The sequence below is a fragment of the Monodon monoceros genome, unplaced genomic scaffold, assembly GCF_005190385.1.
Source record: "Monodon monoceros isolate NGI ecotype Baffin Bay Population unplaced genomic scaffold, NGI_Narwhal_1 Super_Scaffold_12, whole genome shotgun sequence".
Taxonomy (NCBI): domain Eukaryota; kingdom Metazoa; phylum Chordata; class Mammalia; order Artiodactyla; family Monodontidae; genus Monodon; species Monodon monoceros.
This window is the reverse complement of record NW_021703768.1, coordinates 34,565,110-34,587,485: the sequence shown is the minus strand read 5'-3', so window position 1 is coordinate 34,587,485 and position 22,376 is coordinate 34,565,110. Positions and strand designations below refer to the sequence as shown.

The 22,376-nt window shown below is 38.8% G+C and overlaps 1 long non-coding RNA gene across 1 annotated transcript in view; it reads right to left on the bottom strand.

Moving 5' to 3' along the window:
• Positions 1-387: 387 nt before the first annotated feature.
• The window catches only part of LOC114891890, a 253,784-nt gene continuing 231,795 nt past the window's right edge, over positions 388-22,376 (bottom strand). Inside the window, exons 3-4 of the long non-coding RNA XR_003792628.1 lie at positions 18,571-18,668; positions 388-578 (exon numbers count right to left, since the gene is read on the bottom strand). This is a non-coding gene — a long non-coding RNA (uncharacterized LOC114891890). The remainder of the gene's footprint in view (positions 579-18,570; positions 18,669-22,376) is intronic.

Sequence of the window (22,376 nt, the reverse complement as noted above, 5' to 3'; positions counted from 1 at the left end):
ATTTGGATACGTTTTGCTGTCCCCCAGGGTCTCAATTTTGGGAGAGAGAATGTAGCCAAGATCCAGTGGTATATTGGAGCCAGCTTATACCAGCTCATGAAAGCTGACCATTATATTTTCAGGGATGTTGCCAGCTAGCTGTTAAACACAGACATCATTTTTAATTAAATTATTGAACTTACATTTAATTACATTAAGAACAAAGGTAATAAATACTCCAACTCATCATGTCCTAATAATTTTAATACATTTTTTCTAGTTTTATTAGTATTTTTCTAATAAAATCGACTTCACTAATATCTATGTCCTTGAGGTTATGTATGTGTAATGTATCTTTCCAACTCTCCACTCAGTGACTTCAGATTGGTAGCTTGAAATTGTCCATAATGTATTTACACAACAGAAACTGGCAAATACTATGGTAAACATTTACCAGCATGTTTGCTCATTGCTCATGACTCACCTCTTGCCCATTATGTCCTTGAATTCTTCATCTCTTCTCTTCTTTCCAGTGGTCTTAGGGTTTTATTCCTTTTGCTTCATGTGTGAAAGGCCTGCCTTTGTATTCTCTTCTTTTTCTGGGATAAAAAATGTGATGATGACATTTATTACTTATTTAAAAAGAAAGGCAGCAGAGGACCTGGACTTTCAAAAACATTATCCTCATTGTGTGACCACTAACTTGCTTTGCAAGCCCTATCTTCATAATGAAAAAAAGGACAAATCTCAGCAAAGACTCCAAATTATTCCAAACTTCAAACTAAAAGAGTTCCATTAGTAAAGATTTATTACAGCAACAAGCAGCAATAAATTGTATATTTACGTTCTGAATAATTCACAATTGCAAATGTGCCTCCATATTTTACCACCCTGGCATTTTTGGCTCCTCATAACTTTCTTAGTTTCTTATGGTAGGCAAGCCTATTTGATTTAACTAGTAATTCATGAACATAACTAATTGTGTTCCCTTGGCATCTTTACCAAATAGAATCACCTTAGAACAGCAATCTTAAAGCAGTGGATATTCTGTGTTTCTGTTTCCAAAACTGGAACAGAGAAGTTAAGAGATAGCTTCATTAGTCAATAATAATTATTTATAAAATTGGAGAAACCGCAGACTAATGAATGTTTCAGATTCTTCCAGCTCCCACCCTCAATCTTAGTCCAATTAAGTTCTAGACTAAATCTCTCTTTTCTCACTCTGTTGATTAAATGCCCACTTTGCCAGAGAGAATTTAAAAGAACAAGCTTTTGGTAAATATATTTATGCCAAATTCTCTGATAAAATGATCCCATTTCCCTGAGTTATGTAATATTTTCTAAGCCAAAGAAACAGAATAACAAAGTTTCATTCATGGGAAAATGCTAGAATATTTCCCTGAACACAATGGGAAAGTGGAATTTCTATTATTGAGACAGTACAAAGTATCTAGTTACTTTGGAGGATATCAATATCAATACCTTGCAATTATATAGTGCTTTCTACTTTATCCTTTAAAAACCTAACCCCCCCAAAAAATTTTTTTTTAATTTAAAAAGAGAAAAAGGGAGCTTCAAGACGGCAAAAGAGTAAGACGCGGAGATCACCTTCCTCCCCACAGATACACCAGAAATACATCTACACGTGGAACACCTCCTACAGAACACCTACTGAACACTGGCAGAAGACCTCAGACCTCCCAAAAGGCAAGAAACTCCCCCACATACCTGGGTAGGGCAAAAGAAAAAAGAAAAAACAGAGACAAAAGAATACGGACGGGACCTGCACCTCTGGGAGGGAGCTGTGAAGGAGGAAAGGTTTCCACACACTAGGAAGCCCCTTTGCAGGTGGAGACTGCCGGTGGCGGAGTGGGGGAGCTTCAGAGCCACGGAGGAGAGAGCAGCTACAGGGGTTTGGAGGGCAAAGCGGAGAGATTCCCACAAAGAGGATCGGTGACGACCAGCACTCACCAGCTTGAGAGGCTTGTCTGCTCACCCGCCGGGGCGTGCAGGGGCTGGGAGCTGAGGCTCGGGCTTCGGTCGGAGTGCCGGGAGAGGACTGGAGTTGGTGGCGTGAACACAGCCTGAAGGGGTTACTGCGCCACGGCTAAGCGGGAGGGAGACCGGGGAAAAGTCTGGACCTGCCGAAGAGGCAAGAGACTTTTTCTTCCCTCTTTGTTTCCTGGTGCACGAGGAGAGGGGATTAAGAGCGCACTTAAAGGAGCTCCAGAGACGGGTGCGAGCCGCGGCTATCAGTGCGGACCCCAGAGACGGGCATGAGATGCTAAGGCTGCTGCTGCCACCACCAAGAAGCCTGTGTGCGAGCACAGCTCACTATCCCCACCTCCCCTCCCGGAGCCTGTGCAGCCCGCCACCACCAGGGTCCCGCGATCCAAAGACAACTTCCCCAGGAGAACGCACGGCGCACCTCAGGCTGGTGCAACGTCATGCTGGCCTCTGCCGCCGCAGGCCCGCCCCGCACTCCTTGCCCCTCCCTCCCCCCGGCCTGAGTGTGCCAGAGCCCCCAAATCAGCTGCTCCTTTAACCCCGTCCTGTCTGAGCGAAAAACAGATGCCCTCTGGCGACCTACATGAAGAGGCGGAGCCAAATCCGAGCCAAACCCCCGGGAGCTGTGCGAACAAAGAAGAGAAAGGGAAATCTCTCCCAGCAGCCTCAGGAGCAGCGGATTAAATCTCCACAATCAACTTGATGTGCCCTGCATCTGTGGAATCCCTGAATAGACAACGAATCATCCCAAATTGAGGAGGTGGATTTTGGGAGCAAAGATTTTTTTTTTCTCACTTTTTCTCTTTTTGTGAGTGTGTATGTGTATGCTTCTGTGTGTGATTTTGTCTGTATAGCTTTGTTTTTACCATTTGTCCTAGGGTTCTCTCTGTCCTTTTTTTTACTTAAAAAATATTTTTCTTAATAATTATGTTTTTATTTTAATAACTTTATTTTATTTTATCTTGTTCTTTCTTTCTTTTCTACCTTTTATTCTGAGCCATGTGGAAGACAGGCTCTTGGTGCTCCAGCCAGGCTTCAGGTCTGTGCCACTGAGGTGGGAGAGCCAAGTTCAGGACACTGGTCCACAAGAGACCTCACAGCTCCACGAAATATCAAACGATGAAAATCTCACAGAGAGCTCCATCTCAATGCCAAGACCCAGCTCCACTCAATGACCAGCAAGCTACAGTGCAGGACACCCTATGCCAAACAACTAGCAAGACAGGAACACAACCTCATCGATTAGTACAGAGGCTGCATAAAATCATAATAAGGCAACAGACACCCCAAAACACACCAGCAGATGTGGACCTACCCACCAGAAAGACAAGATCCAGCCTCATCCTCCAGAATACAGGTACTAGTCCCCTACAGCAGGAAGCTTACACAACCCGCTGAACCAACCTTAGCCACTGGGGACAGACACCAAAAACAACAGGAACTACGAACCTGCAGCCTACGAAAAGGAGACCCCAAACACAGGAAGTTAAGCAAAATGAGAAGACAGAGAAACACACAGCAGATGAAGGAGCAAGGCAAAAACCCACCAGACCTAACAAATGAAGAGGAAATAGGCAGTCTATGTGAAAAAGAGTTCAGAATAATGATAGTAAAGATGATCCAGTATCTTGGAAATAGAATGGAGAAAATACAAGAAACGTTAAACAAGGACCTAGGAGAACTAAAAAGAAAACAAACAGTGATGAAAAACACAATAAATGAACTTAAAAATTCTCTAGAAGGGATCAATAGCAGAATAACTGAGGCAGAAGGATGGATAAGTGACCTGGAAGAAACAATCGTAGAAATAACTACTGCAGAGCAGAATAAAGAAAAAAGAATGAAAATAATTGAGGACTGTCTCAGAGACCTCTGCGCCAAAATTAAATGCACCAACATTCGAATTATAGGGGTCCCAGAAGAAGAAGAGAAAAAGAAAGGGACTGAGAAAATACTTCAAGAGATTATAGTTGAAAACTTCCCTAAATGGGAAAGGAAATATTTAATCAAGTCCAGGAAGGACACAGAGTCCCATACAGCATAAATACAAGGAGAAACAAGCCAAGACACATATTAATCTAACTATCAAAAATTAAATACAAAGAAAAAATATTAAAAGCAGCAAGGGAAAAACAAGTAACACATAATGGAATCCCCATAAGGTTAACAGCTGATCTTGCAGCAGAAACTCTGCAAGCAAGAAGGGACTGGCAGTACATATTTAAAGTGATGAAAGAAAAACGTACAACCAAGATTACTCGACCCAGCAAGGATCTCATTCAGATTAGATGGAGAAATTAAAAGCTTTACAGACAAACAAAAACTAAGAGAATTCAGCACCACCAAACCAGCTTTACAACAAATGCTAAAGGAATTTCTCTAGGCAGGAAACACAGGAGAAGGAAAAGAACTACAATAATAAACCCAAAACAACTAAGAAAATCGTAATAGGAACATACATATCGATAATTACCTTAAATGTAAATGGATTAAATGCTCCAAGCAAAAGACGTAGACTGGCTGAATGGATACAAAAACACGACCCGTATATATGCTGTCTACAAGAGACCCACTTCAGACCTAGGGACACATAAAGACTGAAAGTTAGGGGATGGAAAAATATATTCCATGCAAAGGGAAATCAAAAGAAAGCTGGAGTAACAATTCTCATACCAGACAAAATAGACTTTAAAACAAAGACTATTACAAGAGACAAAGAAGGACACTACATAATGATCAAGGGATCAATCCAAGAAGAAGATATAACAATTGTAAATATTTATACACCCAACATAGAAGCACCTCAATACATAAGGCAAATACTAACAGCCATAAAATGGGAAATCGACAGTAACACAATCATAATAGGGGACATTAACACCCCACTTTCACCAATGGAGAGATCATCCAAAATAAAAATAAACAAGGAAACACAAGCTATAAATGATACATTAAACAAGATGGACTTAATTGATATTTATAGGACATTCCATCCAAAAACAACAGAATACACATTCTTCCCAAGTGCTCATGGAACATTCTCCAGGATAGATCATATCTTGGGTCACATATCAAGCCTTGGTAAATTTAGGAAAATTGAAATCGTGTCAAGAATCTTTTCCGACCACGATGCTATGAGACTAAATATCAATTACAGGAAAAAATCTGTAAGAAATACAAACACATGGAGGCTAAACAACACACTACTTAATAACCAAGAAATCACTGAAGAAATCAAAGGGGAAATCAAAAAAGACCTAGAAACAAATGACAATGAAAACACAACTGCCCAAAACAGATGGGATGCAGCAAAAGCAGTTCTAAGAGGGAAGTTTAGAGCTATACAAGCCTACCTTAAGAAACAAGAAACATCTCAAATAATCAACGTAACCTTACACCTAAAGCGATTAGAGAAAGAAGAACAAAAAAAGCCCAAAGTTAGCAGAAGGAAAGAAATCATAAAGACCAGATCAGAAATAAATGAAAAAGAAATGAAGGAAAATATACCAAAGATCAATAAAACTAAAAGCTGGTTCTTTGAGAAGATAAACAAAATTGATACACCATTAGCCACACTTATCAAGAAAAAAAGGGAGAAGACTCAAATCAGTAGAATTAGAAATGAAAAAGGAGAAATAACAACTGACACTGCAGAAATACAAAAGATCATGAGAGATTACAACAAGCAACTCTATGCCAATAAAATGGAAAACCTAGAAGAAGTGGACAAATTTTTAGAAATGCACAACTTTCTGAGACTGAACCAGGAAGAAATAGAAAATATGAACAGACCAAACATAAGCACTGAAATTGAAACTGTGACTAAAAATCTTCCAACAAAAAAGAGCCCAGGAACAGATGGCTTCACAGGCAAATTCTATCAAACATTTAGAGAAAAACCAACACCTATCCTTCTCAAACTCTTCCAAAATATACCAGAGGGAGGAACACTCCCAAACTCATTCTATGAGGCCACTGTCACTCTGATACCAAAGCCAGACAATGATGGCACAAAGAAAGAAAACTACAGGCAAATATCACTGATGAAGATAAATGCAAAAATCCTCAACAAAATACTAGAAAACAGAATCCAACAGCATATTAAAAGGATCATACATCATGATACAGTGGGGTTTATCCCAGGAATGCAAGGATTCTTCAATATACGCAAATCAATCAACGTGATACACCATATTAACAAATTGAAGGAGAAAAACCATATGATCATCTCAATAGATGCAGAGAAAGCTTTCAACAAAATTCAACACCCATTTATGATAAAAACCTTGCAGAAAGTAGGCATAGAGGGAACTTTCCTCAACATAATAAAGGTCATATATGACAAACCCACAGCCAACATTGTCCTCAATGGTGAAAAACTGAAACCATTTCCACTAAGATCAGGAACAAGACAAGGTTACCCATTCTCACCACTATTACTCAACATAGTTTTGGAGGTTTTAGCCACAGCAATCAGAGAAGAAAAGGAAATAAAAGGAATCCAAATCAGAAAAGAAGAAGTAAAGCTGTCACTGTTTGCAGATGACATGATACTATACATAGAGAATCCTAAAGATGCTACCAGAAAACTACTAGAGCTAATCAATGAATTTGGTAAAGTAGCAGGATACAAAATTAATGTGCACAAATCTCTTGCATTCCTATACACTAATGATGAAAAATCTGAAAGAGAAATTAAGGAAACACTCCCATTTACCCTTGCAACAAAAAGAATAAAATATCTAGGAATAAACCTACCTAAGGAGACGAAAGACCTGTATGCAGAAAATTATAAGACACTGATGAAAGAAATTAAAGATGATACAAATAGATGGAGAAATACCATGTTCTTGGATTGGAAGAATCAACATTCTGAAAATGACTCTACTACCCAAAGCATTCTACAGATTCAATGCAACTCCTATCAAACTACCACTGGCATTTTTCACAGAACTAGAACAAAAAATTTCACAATTTGTATGGAATCACAAAAGACCCCAAATAGCCAAAGCAATCTTGAGAACGAAAAACGGAGCTGAAGGAATCAGGCTCCCTGACTTCAGACTATACTACAAAGCTACAGTAATCAAGACAGTATGGTAATGGCACAAAAACAGAAATATAGGTCAATGGAACAGGATAGAAAGCCCAGAGATATACCCAGGCACATATGGTCACCTTATCTTTGATAAAATTGGCAAGAATATACAGTGGAGAAAAGACAGCCTCTTCAATAAGCAGTGCTGGGAAAACTGTACAGCTATATGTAAAAGAATGAAATTAGAACACTCCCTAACACCATACACAAAAATAAACTCAAAATGGATTAAAGACCTATATGTAAGGACAGACACTATCAAAATCTTAGAGGAAAACATAGGCAGACATAAATCACAGCATAAATCACAGCAAGATCCTTTTTGACATAAATCACAGCAAAATCCTTTTTGACCCACCTCCTAGAGAAAGGGGAAATAAAAACAAAAATAAACAAATGGGACCTAATGAAACTTAAAAGCTTTTGCACAGCAAAGGAAACCATAAACAAGACCAAAAGACAACCCTCAGAATGGGAGAAAATGTTTACAAATGATGCAACTGACAAAAGATTAATCTCCAAAATATACAAGCAGCTCATGCAGATCAATATCAAAAGACAAACAACCCAATCCAAAAATGGGCAGAAGGCCTAAACAGACATTTCTCCAAAGAAGATATACAGATTTGCAACAAACACATTAAAGAATGCTCAACATCATTAATCATTAGAGAAATGTAAATCAAAACTACAATGAGATATCATCTCACACCAGTCAGAATGGCCCTCATCCAAAAATTCTACAAACAATAAATGCTGGAGAGGGTGTGGAGAAAAGGGAACCCTCTTGCACTGTTGGTGGGAATGTAAATTGATACAGCCACTATGGAGAACAGTATGGAGATTCCTTAATAAACTAAAAATAGAACTACCATACGACCCAGCAATCCCACTACTGGGCATACACCCTGAGAAAAGCATAATTCAAAAAGAGTCATGTACCACAATGTTCATTGCAGCTCTATTTACAATAGCCAGGACATGGAAGCAACCTATGTGTCCATCAACAGATGAATGGATAAAGAAGATGTGGCATATATATACAATGGAATATTACTCAGCCATAAAAAGGAATGAAACTGAGTTATTTGTAGTGAGGTGTATGGACCTAGAGACTGTCATACAGAGTGAAGTAAGTCATAAAGATAAAGACAAATACTTTATGCTATGGAATCTAAAAAAAAAAAAAAAAAAAAGAAAATGGTCATAAGAACCTAGAGGCAAGACAGGAAAAAATATGCAGACCTACTAGAGGATGGACTTGAGGATACGGGGAGGGTGAAGGGTAAGCTGTGACAAAGTGAGAGAGTGGCATGGACATATATACACTAACATACATAAAACAGATAGCTAGTGGGAAGCAGCCACCTAGCACAGGGAGATCAGCTCGGTGCTTTGTGACCACCTAGAGTGGTGGGATAGCGAGTGTGGGAGCGAGGGAGATTCAAGAGGGAAGAGATATGGGGACAAATGTACATGTATAACTGATTCACTCTGTTATAAAGCAGAAACTGACACACCATTGTAAAGCAATTATACTTTAATAAAGATGTTTAAAAAATTTTAAAAAGAGAAGTTAGAGTCAATAAAACCTCAATGACAGTAATTATTGATATTCAGTAAAAACCAGTTGGCATGTCTCCTATGCATAAACAATTTTACTCATACTCAGAACATTCTGGACTAAAATTCTGAGTCAAAAGTTATTTACTGTATTTTTTTCTTTTTAAAAAAATCGAAGTATATTTGATTTACAATGTTGTGTTAATTTCTGCTGTACAGCAAAGTGATTCTATTTACTGTATTCTTTATATTTAAGTAGGTATTTCTATAGGGATACTTTTAAATATGTCTCTGGTCTAATTTATTTGGTACCAACCAGGTGCTCCAAAAAAAGATATATTGCCAAGTTCACCTGGGAAGAATAATCCTTGTGCAAGAGCTTTCCATATTGTTCACCTAGTTTTGTAAACTCTGGCTACCAAAACTTAACTCTAATGGTTAAGCAAAATCTACCCATCCAGGTATCATACATAGCGATACTTGAAGGTTTAATTTAGTCTCAGGGATTTATCAAGAAAACAGAAATATTTGTGGCAATTACTGAAGCAATGTTCAATAGTGATAATACTACCATATGCATACTATAACCAAAAGAAAACAACAAATTAATTTAGTGAAAAAATTAACTAAACTGTAAATGTATACACAGGTAAGGTTCTCATATCACCTGATGATAATCCAGCATAGCTAGAAGAAAATGATCTGGTCTCACCTGGATTTTGCTGTTTCTTTCACAGTGTTCTTCTTTCAAATCTTCTAAGATGGGAGAGCTCTTTTTCCTTCTTATCCCTTATTAATAAATGCAATGATTTATTTTTGCTCATGCACTTACTTAGAAGCAACTGAGTATCACATTTCTGCTGATGTGTTTGCCTCCCTCTACAGTGCACTACAAAAAGTTAATTGCCTACTTTTCTGTAACAGGAATAGCTGCATCTTGTTTTAGCTCTATGCGCTTTTCTTACATTACTGCTGTATGACACCCATCCCTCTCCCATCATGTGAATATTCTACGTGTGCAGAGCTTCTCCATCTATGATGTCAGTAGAAAGAGTTACACCTTCTTTAGAGATCTGAGGTGATCATGGATCTCTCACATCTGATAGCTCAGTTACACTTTTTGTAGGCCATCCACCAAGTAACAATGGTAGCAACCGTTTAAGGCATCATTGTTTAACTACTTCATATCCAATATCTTTTATGCCACAATTTCCTTGCATATCAGTGGTTTCATTTACTTTTGCCAACTATCAGAATGAATAGTTAGAGCAGTTATCATTTCCTTATTTAAAATGAGGAAACTAAGCCCTAAAAATCTTAATTTACATTCCCAAGGTCAAATAATTGGTGACTGAGCTGGCATTAGAAGAAAATCTTTGTATAGATGAATGTTTATGACATTGTTAAATAAATTTTAAAAATACAGAAAATAGAAAAATGCAGATAAAAATGATATGTATAATAGAATATTAATTTAAAATATATATATATACAAAGAAATAATGCTGGTAGAGAAGCACATTTTATAAATATAAAATATCTGTTATGTTCTAGGCTGTGATAGATACTATGTTTATAGAGAGGAGCAGACATGGTCCTTACCACAATGGAACTAATAATTCAATGAAAGAGACAAATGCTAATCAAAGAAATAAAAAATAAATCTATAATAACACATTGTGAAAAGTGTTAACAAAAAAGCAAAGTGCTACGAAGAGTATCTAATTGAATATAAATAAGGGCTGATTAGACTCTGAAGAAATTCATTGAGGTTGTAAGCAGAAAGATGACTAGGAATTAACCAGGTGAAAATGCTGAATGATTAAAAAAATTTTTTTTTTTTTACTTTTCTGACTTTCCAAATTTCTACAAAACATGAGGGTTACTTTACCAGTTAGGAACTCTGCATGTGTGACTTTTGATTCTCTCTCTGGCAGAGTACTACCCATCAGACCAAACCTCTTTAAAAAACAACTCTAAAATTAAAAAGAGGGCAAATAACCAAGGCAAGAAATACTTTAACAATCAAGAAGCCTGAGAAAAGAAAAATCCATTGTGGTAAGACAAATTCTCTGTCACTTTTACTTTTAAGGAGTTGTCTGATATATGGGCCAGAGTCCTAACAAAAAGGAGATCAGAGCTTTCTGCTGTCTCATAGTCCTAGGGAGCCCAAAGCTAGTAGGACTTCTAAGATAGCCAGAACTCAAGGGATAGGCAATGATGTTGGAATATTTTAATGCACTGCTCAGTAGTAACTTATAGAACAAGCAACAAAAATTCAGTAAAGATGTAGAAGATTTGAAAGATACTATTAATAAATTTGACCTAATTGAAATAGATAAAAGACTACAAAACTTTTTCAGACACATTTTTCAAGTATATGTGAAACATCTACCATATGTTGGTAAATGATCTTTTATTGGGTCAAAACACAGGTCTCAACAATTCAAAGGGATGGTAATATATAAATATATTCTCAAACAACAGTGGGACTTAGCTATATATGTGTATTCTAAAGTGTCTAGAAACTAAGTGATATACTTCTAAATTATCTATGGATTGGAGATGTAATAAAAATGGAAATTAAAAAATATTTTAACTTGAAAAACAAATGAAACATATCAAATCTTGTAGAATAAAACTAAATTAATGTTTAAAGGTAAATTTAAAACCTTAAATATATGTGTTAAGGGGGAAAAGACTGAAAACAAATGATATAAGTTTATTAAAACTTTAAAAAAATTAAACCCAAATGAAATGAAATGATAAAGAGCAGAAGTTGATAAAACAGAAAACAAACATGCTAAAGAGAAAATTAATAAGACCAAAAATTGGAGCTTTGAAAAGACCAATACAATTGAGAAAACTTAATCAATACTGATATTGAGAGAGAATATTAATAACAAAAATGTTAATATTAGGAATAATAAAAGACATGATTAGAGAGCCTACAGAATCTAAAATTATCATACAAGCATATTTTGAACAACTTTATGCCAAAAAATAGAAGAAAGAAAGAGAAATGAACAAATTCCTAGAAAAACAAAAACATCAAAACACAAGAAATAGGTAATCTGTACACTACATTCCCCATGAAGAGATAATGGCACATTTGGTATAATTTACCAAATTGCTGAAATCTGCTCTCTAGGCCCTGCAGAGTCTGCCCACCACACCTAGCCCATATTCTTTCCACATATATATAGTGATAGCTCTATTCTGGGAACAGGCCCTTTATCTAAAATTTCTTAGGCAATGAAAGGGAAGGTAACAAGAAAAACTTCCCGAATTTTCTGTTTCTTAAAAATAATCAACCTAAATTAATCCTCTTGCCAAAGAGACACATTTTTGGGTGGCAAATTATGCTCCTCTACAGTGTCGATTTCTTAGAGAAGTTTCACAGTCCAGGAGCTGAGTTAGTAGATTGCTCCATCTCACTGAGCCAGTTTCATAGTCCTGACAATAGGTTAGTCCAGTTAAATTCATTTCAGGAGGAGGTGATGCAGGTGGGCTCTCAAAGTTATGCCTACAAGGTACAGGAATGAGATATTTAATAAGAGACATTTCTATGCAGACCAAAAAAAAAAAAACCCACAAATGTTAATGTTTGGAGAAAATTATAAACCAGTTTCTTAGCCTAGGGGGCAGGAAGTCAAGAAGATTTCTAGATGTCAGTGTCAAAGTATCTTCTGCAGTTCGAAATGTCTCTGATGATGTCATTGAATGTTGAGATAAATTTTCTAAGTGGCTTACACAACAGACATAAAGATTGTCTAAACATGGACTATTGCGGTTGTCCCTCTTAAGTTTATACCAAGTTGTTCAGCTTCAGTCTGCAAGGCTTCAGAAAAAGGGCAGCTTTAGTTCTCAATTCAAAGCCAAAATCAGGGAAAAATTTGAAAATGTAAGTTTACAGAGTTGTAGCCAAACATTTGAGGAAACTAGAAGAATTCAGGATCCAGTCCAGTTTACAGGTGGAAAAAAAAAAAAACTTAAAAATAAGTAACAGGACTAGAATCTAAGGTCCACAAGGGTGTGTTATAGTTTATATTGAAACATATTTTTTCTCTCTAAAATCACCTCATTTCTATCAAAGATAGCCAAAATAAGACTGATTTGTTTGAAAAAGAAGTTTAGTTTCATTAAACTTGGCCTTATTTACATTAAGTCCAGCAATTGACCATATAGGCTCTCTTAAGTCTCTTTTTCTGAAACTTTTCATAAGGAATCTCCAGACTGAATTTTTAATAGCCTCTCAAGGCTAAGAAGCCAAGGTGAATATTTGCCATCAGACTTAGCCTGTGATATCTATAAATTTGGGTGAATTCTTCCCTTATTAAGATCCCCAAAATATCTTGAGGTTCTTATGCCTGACAGGAAGTGACCTTCATACTCACCTGGTGAGGCTTCTGGGAGCCCTGTAAGTAAGTTACCAGGCTGTTTTTCCAAGGGGTTTTATGGCTTCATAAAGTTAATCTTAGTTCCTTAAAAGGGTCTGGTTATATCTGATTCTAAGCACATTCACAAATCTGACATTCCAGGCAAAGTTTTGGTAATATAACCAATGTCTCCAATTGTGTCCTATTACAAGGAGAACAGCTTTTTAGTGAACTTATGTAAATAACTATATTGCCATGAAAATCAGAATGCTTACTAAGAGTCTCCAAATTCTGGAGGGATCAGATAAGGAGAAAAAGATAAATGCTTCAATTCTGCTTACAAAAGTATAATTTACCAAATTGCTGAAATCTTAGTTAGCTTGAGAGAAAAAGTTTATTTATAAGTGGAACAACTATTAAAATACCGGTAATACTTTAGACAAAAAGTCATAAAAATCATAATCATATTCATCAGTTCATTCAGTCCTATGTAATTAATTCTTGTTAATTTTGACCTTTTGTTAGCAGTTTTATGAAGCCATCAGGTTTTCCATTAGAGTTTTATAATTTATTACTCAGGTTAATGGTATGATCTGAAAGTTATCAGAAACCTTTCTATAAATCTTCTGGAAAATGAAGCATTTTTGCAAAAGCATCAGGGTGAAATAACTGTCTATAAATGACAAAAGACGTAAAATGGCATGATTAAATATCTGATAAATTACAATGCAATTGACAAATAAATTTGCTCATTTCTGTGACACATAATATTTAAGATAATAACTAAAATTACGACATAAAATTTTACCAGGACACCTCAGATTTTTAGGAATTTCCTATAATTTTTTTTTTTTTTTTGCGGTACACGGGCCTCTCACTGTTGTGGCCTCTCCCGTTGCAGAGCACAGGCTCCAGACGCGCAGGCTCAGCGGCCATGGCTCACGGGCCTAGCCGCTCCGTGACATGTGAGATCTTCCTGGACCGGGGCACGAGCCTGTGTCCCCTGCATCGGCAGGTGGACTCTCAACCACTGTGCCACCAGGGAAGCCCTTCTATAATTTTTAGAACACGTATATTAATAGCATTTACCAATAAAATATAACCTAAGAAGGCTTATTGTCACTTATTTGACAATGTTTCCCATGTAATTCTACATTCCCAATAAGTGTAGTTAATGTCTCTCTCAGATTTTTCAGGGGCCCTCTGAAGAATCCCAAAGTTAGCTAGAGGTCAAAAGGACTTCATTTAGAATTTGTTGGGAGAAGTTTGTCAAAGATATCAAAAGGTTTTAAAACAGTTAAATAAGATCATAGGTCTCTGTGAAACAATACTTAGTTACCCACTTAAAGTGACAATAAAAGATTTCAAAGCAAATACAGAAAGTTACAACAAATTATTACTTAAAAGGCAAAGAAACTTTTACAAACTGTTCTCAAAAGCAGATCAATTGTTCAAGAAAACCATCCTCTTACCAGAGAGAGAAACCCCAAATTCTAGTTTTATGCCAGTTTACCTTTTTTTTTTTTTTTTTTTTTTCAGTACGCGGGCCTCTCACTGTTGTGGCCTCTTCCGTTGCGGAGCACAGGCTCCGGACGCGCAGGCTCAGCGGCCATGGCTTACGGGCCCAGCCGCTCCGCGGCATGTGGGATCTTCCCGGAACGGGGCACGAACCCGTGTCCCCTGCATCGGCAGGCGGACTCTCAACCACTGCGCCACCAGGGAAGCCCGCCAGTTTACTTTTAACATTAAAATTCATTCACTTAATAAATAAATGAATAAAATTTATTTACTCAATTAAATTCAATTTAATCTTAGGCAGTACTGACCACACACAAAACTCTTCTCTGGGTTCCTTTTCTATAAAACTTCTTTTTTACATTCAGATTTCCTCCTAGTTTCTCTCCCTCTCTCTCTCTCTCTCTCTCTCTTTCCCTTTCTCTCTCTAACATCTGTTTAGGAAAAAATTACTTTCTTTTTCCTGAACAAAATGCAGTTCCATTCTTTCTACTTTTTAAAAAATTTCCTTGCATACAAAGATTTTTTTCCTTACTAATTTTAGTAGTTTTAATTACATATGTTAATTATAATTCTTAACCTTTAGACACCTTAATTTCTAGTGAAAACTAAGAAGTAAGCAATTGTGACTGTTTGTTATACAAGTATTTTTTGACTGACAAACTTACGACTACACTTCATAATTTCTAGAAAACATGTCCTTACAGCATAATTTTTTTTCAATATGGTATAACATATTTACTAAAAGACCCAAATATCTTTAGTTTTTCTGTAATAAGAAGACAAAAGTAGGTAAACATAGACTGGTTTAACAATAAATGTTTCAGAATTATTATTCAGCTATAATTATCTTATATGGAAATAATCTAGACATTCAATGAATTCCTATCATTTAAGTTAACTCAGCAAAACTCTAAAGTTTTAAGTTACCAAAAAGTATTGGAAGATATTTTTAAGTCTTAGCTCACTCACCTCTATCTAAATCCCTTATTCTCAACAATTTTGTTTAAAGTACTCATGAAAACTTCATGAAACATTAGACAAAGTCAGCCATCATGCCAAACTATTTTTCTTGCTGACAAAGTTTGTAACAGATAACATGAATTTATTTGACTTTTTGTAAACCTAGGTAAAATAAAAGTTTTATATTTAGTGCTGATAACTCTAAAGACATGCCTGTTTTAATTAAACCGATAACCTTAAACTTGTGTTTATTTACTAAAGATTAATCCTAGATCGTGTGAACTTGAAAAATATTTGGATTAGTTTCTATTATATTTTTGAGAATTTTTAGATAAGCACTTGTTTGCTTTAGCCAATTAAATAGAGCTCTTTTTGTCAATTAATTTTGACGATACTATCCAAAAGTGAAAAAAAAATCTATAATATCTTTGTGGAGAAGACTTCTAAGATCTCTATTTGCCCTTGACAAACAATCTTAATTAAAGAGTCCGTAAATTAGATTTTGGGTGAGGAAGACTTCCCAGAAGTTTGTACTTTGAAAAAGCCTCTTTTCTGGGACTTCCCTGGTGGTGCAGTGGTTAAGAATCTGCCTGACAATGCAGGGAACATGGGTTCGAGCCTTGGTCTGGGAAGATCCCACATGTCATGGAGCAACTTAAGCCCGTGCACCACAACTACTGAGCCTGTGCTCTAGAGCCCGCGAGCCACAACTACTGCAGCCCATGCACCTAGAGCCCGTGCTCCGCAACAAGAGAAACCACTGCAGTGAGAAGCCCGCGCATCACAACAAAGAGTAGCCCCAGCTTGCCAAAACTAGAGAAAGCCCACGCGCACAGCAACGAAGACCCAACGCAGCCAAAAATAAATAATTTTTTTTTTGAAAAGCCTCTTTTCTTCTTTTATTTTTTTCCTTTGCTTTCAGGTTCTACCAATTGAATTAACTGGGCTCAGTCTCAGGTGATTGTGGGTTATGCTTACATTTCTGATTTTGTAGAGGTTTGCAAGACAAAGACTGTTGCTTCTGTTAGCCCTTGAATACTGGCCTTCAGCTTCCATTTCACATTGTGTGGGCTCAGGCTATTGGCCCCCGTTAGCATGTTCAGTTAACGTTGCCCAAAGAACAGGTTTACATGCCCTGTTTTACAACACTAGGCAGAGGAAAGTTTCCCCAGTGAGACACAATGCCTATTCCACAATACAGTCTGGTGAGACAAATGTAACCACTTTACATAAAGCCCATCCAAATACACCAATTTTCCTACAAACTTTTACCTCAAACTTTTTCATCAACTCTTATACCTCTAACCATAGCCTCCACTACGACCTCACCAATAACTCTTGTTCTTACAGTTCTGGGTAGGGGAAGCACTCCTGGCCAGATATATCATACATTCCCAAAACACACTCAGGTAATTTTGACATAACCTCTTCACATAACATTGCTCAAACTTTCCAACCTTTACAATCCTGTCAAGCTTTGCACTTTTACATATTCTCAATCTAATTATAGCCCAAGTCAAGGTCCTACCAGTGGGTTTTGGTACCACAGCTTGTGGGGCTGTCACTTCAAGGAGTCCCAGAAACTTCTCTCCATCTCCCAGTTGTTTTTTCCATTTCTATGTAATATGCTTTGGGTACCCAGTGAGGTGTCAAGCCAAGGGACTCTGGTCTTTTTGTCAATTTTTAATGTGATTAATTGGCTTAACTGTTGCCCCAAGTGATTACCGATCAGATTTCTCATTGTAATTTTTTGTCCTCTGGCTTTTTAAATTTCTGCAAACTGAAGTAAACAGAGTGTAATTGTTGGGGGCCATTTAATAATGGGGGAAATGCAGGGGGTCCTTTGGCCCACTCAACTCTAGGTAGCGCTGAATTAAAAACTTTGTTTTAACCCCATCCATGTCTGTTTTATTTGTTCCATTTCTTAATAAGCATCTAAAGATTTCCACCCTGCTGGGACAAGTCCCGTGACTTCCCTTTCCGATTCCTCTTTGTTCCTCTTTCAATATCTACTTTATTTACCTCATTTCTTAATAACCCTTTAAAGTTTTCTACCTTGTTGGGAAGAGTCCCTTGACTTTCCTCTTGGCTTCTTCCCATTCCATTGTTAATAAACCTAATGTTTTTACTAGTGTCTACAAGACCCGTGAGGGGAAGCTGAAACACCAAATTTGATAAAGCTTCCCAAACCATTTTTTAAGGAAGTTCCTAAGGTTAGCCATTATATTTCCTTGTATCCACATTTTAACTTGGTCTTTCCATAGGTACCAATAAAACAGCTATTTAAAATAAGAGCTCTCTAAAAATTTACAAATTTAGAAGTTTTTCCAGTTCAAAAGACCCATCATCTGGCCATTGATGGGTAGGATCTCAATATTGACTCAAATCAGTAAGTCTTTTATGACTTAAACATGGATGCAGGAGGCACCGCCGCAAGAGAGTTCAAAGTATGCAGACATCACAAAATCAAGAAAGCTCACTGTCAAAGACAGTCTCGGATAGCAAAGTCCTCTGTTGTATAAGCAGTAAGAAGTGCCAGCACTAAGAAAGCAATGAAGGTTGAGACTACAAATGTCCCTTATGAACTGGGACTCCCTATGACAAACTCCCCTGAAAGTTGGCAGAGCCAGACAAAGAATGCCAGTTGCAAGTCCACGTTGTTACCTGCACTTCTGACCAATTAGCCATAGTTGCTTGGAATCCCAGTCTATTTGACTGACCACCAAATGCACACTGGTACATGCACCTTCCAGATGGTGGAGACCAAAAGGAATATTCTCACTGGTCCTAATGCCAAGCCCTCAAGACATAGTAAAAGATAAAGGGAAAAACTAATCAGAACAAAGGTTTTCCTCTTTATGACAAATGACACAGAGAAAAGAGAGACAAAGCAAAACAGTGATATCTCTGGGAAGAAAAGGATCACCAAAGGTTGCTAAGTCCAAGGAACTAACTCCACAAATATTTTCTCCTGCTAATCTAATTTTAGAAAGAGAAAGGGCTCATTCCCAAAAGACCCTGAAGTCAGAGATCCAGGAGATTGACTGACACGGTAAGAATTCTTACCTTCTGCTGACTTTTGTCAGTTGTTCCAGGATCGATTAGCTGCAGCAGCCTCAGGGTGAGTAGTGTCCAGCCACTAAAGTTGAATCCCGCCAGTTATCCTGTCAGAGAAGAGGAAATTTTCCTTTACCTTTCTAGTTTCTCTATTTAAATTCTTTTAGGCTGCTAAAGGGAAGGTAAAAAAAAAACTTCCTGAATCTTCGGTTGCTTAAGAATAACCAGCCTAAATTAATTCTTGTGCCAAAGAGACACATTTTGGGGTGGCAAATTTTGCTGCCCTACAAGTTCTAGTTTGAAAGTGACTGGTACTGGAGAGGAGACTGAAAACATAGGAAATGGTGAAGTACTGGCTTTGGTTTGCTGTCTTAAAACTTTTCTATTTTTTTTTAACTATATAAATAGATCACTTTAATAAAATAAAGAAGATATTTTAATAAAATTTTAAAACCAAACGTTCAAGAATGCTTATTAGATCATTGGTCTTTTAAAAAAAATCTAGTTTATAAAAGGAACTCTGTTCTAATTACACTCAAAACATTAGTAAGTCTGTTCAAGGAAAAGAAACATTACAGGGACTTCCCTGGTGGCGCAGTGGTTAAGAACCCGCCTGCCAATGCAGGGGACACGGGTTTGAGCCCTGGTCCGGGATGATCCCACACACCGCCGAGCAACTAAGCCCGTGTGTCACAACTACGGAGCCTGCGCTCTAGAGCCTGCAAGCCACAACTACTGAGCCCACGTGCCACAGCTACTGAAGCCTGCGTGCCTAGAGCCCATGCTCCACGACAAGAGAAGCCACCGCAATGAGAAACACGTGCACCGCAACGAAGAGTAGCTCCTGCTCACCGCAACTAGAGAAAGCCCGCGCGCAGCAACGAAGACCCAACACAGCCGAAAATAAATAAATAAATAAATAAGCATAACAGAATGATTTGGAGTGGCCATGGGAATACTATAAGATAATAATGAACAAAGTAAAACAAGTTCTACCAAAGAACAGACACCCCTAATTCCTTTTTCACCATATATTTGTTGCATTAACTTGGCTAATTGCTAAAGTACACATGGCCTTAGATTCTCCTTTATTAATAATACTTTACCTGCATAAAGATGAGGGCTGTACAAATGGCTATCATGTACATGAAATAGTGCTCAACATCACTAAGCATAAGGAAAGTGCCAATCAAAACCACGATGAGATATCACCTCACACTAATCAGAATGACTTATCATCAAAAAGATGAGATAAATGTCGATAAGTATGTCAAGAAAGGGAAGTCTTGTGCACAGTTGGTGGGAATGTAAATTGGTGCAGCCATTACGGAAAACAGTACAGAGGTTCCTCAAAAAGTTAAAAAGAGGGGGGGACCTTGAAGATGGCAGAAGAGTAAGATGCGGAGATCGCCTTCCTCCCCACGGATACACCAGAAATACATCTACACGTGGAACAACTCCTACAGAACACCTACTGAAGGCTGGCAGAAGACCTCAGACCTCCCAAAAGGCAAGAAACTCCCCACGTACCTGGGTAGGGCAAAAGAAAAAAAGAAAAAACAGAGACAAAAGAATAAGGACGGCACCTACACCAGTGGGAGGGAGCTGTGAAGGAGGAAAAGTTTCCACACACTAGGAAGCCCCTCCGCGGGCGGAGACTGCGGGAGGCGGAGGGGGGAGCTTCGGCACCGCGGAGGAGTGCACAGCGACGGGTGCGGAGGGCAAAGCGGAGAGATTCCCTCACAGAGGATCAGTGCCGACCGGCACTCACCAGCCTGAGAGGCTTGTCTGCTCACCCGCCGGGGCGGGCGGGGCTGCGAGCTGAGGCTCGGGTTTCGGTTTTGGACAGATTGCAGGGAGAGGACTGGGGCTGGCGGCTTGAACAGAGCCTGAAGGGGTTAGTGCACCACGGCTAGCCGGGAGGGAGTCCGGGGAAATGTCTGCACCTGCCGAAGAGGCAAGACACTTTTTCTTCCCTCTTTGTTTCCTGGTGCGCGAGGAGAGGGGTTTAAGAGCGCTGCTTAAAGGAACTCCAGAGACGGGCGCGAGCCGCGGCTAAAAGCGCGAATCCCAGAGGCGGGCGCGAGCCGCGGCTAAAAGCATGAACCCCAGAGACGGGCGGGAGACGCTAAGGCTGCTGCTGCCGCCACCAAGGGGCCTGTGTGCGAGCACAGGTCACTCTCCACACCCCTCTTCCGCGGACCCTGTGCAGCCCGCCACTGCCAGGTTCCCGGGATCCAGGGACAACTTCCCCGGGAGAACGCACAGCCGGCCGCATGCTGGTGCAACGTCACGCCGGCCTCTGCCGCAACGTCACGCCGCCTCTGACGCCGCAGGCCCGCCCCGCACGCAGTGCCCCTCCTTCCCCCCCCTACCCCCGGCCTGAGTGAGCCGGAGCCCCCGAATCAGCGGCTCCTTTAACCCCGTCCTGTCTGAGCAAAAAACAGACGCCCTCCAGCGACCTACACGCAGAGGCAGGGCCAAATCCAAAGCTGAGCTCCTGTGAGCTGTGAGAACAAAGAAGAGAACGGGAAATCTCTCCCAGCAGCCTCAGAAGCAGCGGATTAAAGCTCCACAATCAACTTGATATACCCTGCATCTGTGGAATACCTGAATAGACAAGGAATGATCCCAAATTGAAGAGGTGGACTTTAGGAGCGAGATCTATGATTTTTTTCCCTTTTCCTCTTTTTGTGAATGTGTACGTGTATGCTTCTGTGTGAGATCTTGTCTGTATAGTCTTGCTTCCACCATTTGTCCTAGGGCTGTATCCGTCCATGGTTTTTTTTTTTTAATAATTTTTTTTCTTAACAATTAATTTTAATTGTAATAACTTTATTATACTTTACCTTCTTTCTTTCTTTCTTTCTTTCCTTCCTTCCTTCCCTCCTTTAGACAATGAATCACCCCAAATTGAGGAGGTGGTCTCTGAGAGCAAGATTTATGATTTTTCCCCCTTTACCTCTTTTTGTGAAGGTGTATGTGTATGCTTCTGTGTAAGATTTTCTCTGTATAGCTTTGCTTCCAACATTTGTCCTAAGGTTTTATCCGTCCCTTTTTTTTTTTCTAAATATTTTTTAATTCAATAACTATATTATACTTTATTTTATTTTTACTGTATCTTCTTTCTTTCTGTCTTTTTTCCTTCTTTCCCTCCTTCCTTCCTTCCTTCCTCCCTCCCTCCCTCCTTTCTTTCCTTCTTTGCTTCTTTCGTACTTCCTTCCTTTCCTCCTTTCCTTCTTTCTTTCCTCATACTTCTACTAATTCTCTCTACTTTTTCTCCCTTTTATTCTGAGCCGTGTGGATGAAAGGCTCTTGGTGCTCCAGCCAGGAGTCAGGGCTCTGCCTCTGAGGTAGGAGAGCCAACTTCAGGACACTGGTCAACAAGAGACCTCCCAGCTCCACATAATATTAAACGGCGGAAATCTCCCAGAGACCTCCATCTTAACACCAGCACCCAGCTTCACTCAACGACCAGCAAGCTACAGTGCTGGACAACCTATGCCAAACAACTAGCAAAACAGGAACACAACCCCACCCATTAGCAGAGAGGCTGCCTAAAATCATAATAAGGCAACAGACACCCCAAAACACACCACCAGACGTGAACCTGCCCACTAGAGAGACAAGATCCAGCCTCATCCACCACAACACAGGCACTAGTCCCCTCCACCAGGAAGCCTACACAACCCACTGAAACAACCTTAGCCACTGGAGACAGACATCAAAAACAACGGGAACTACGAACGTGCAGCCTGCAAAAAGGAGACCCCAAACACAGTAAGATAAGCAAAATGAGAAGACAGAAAAACACA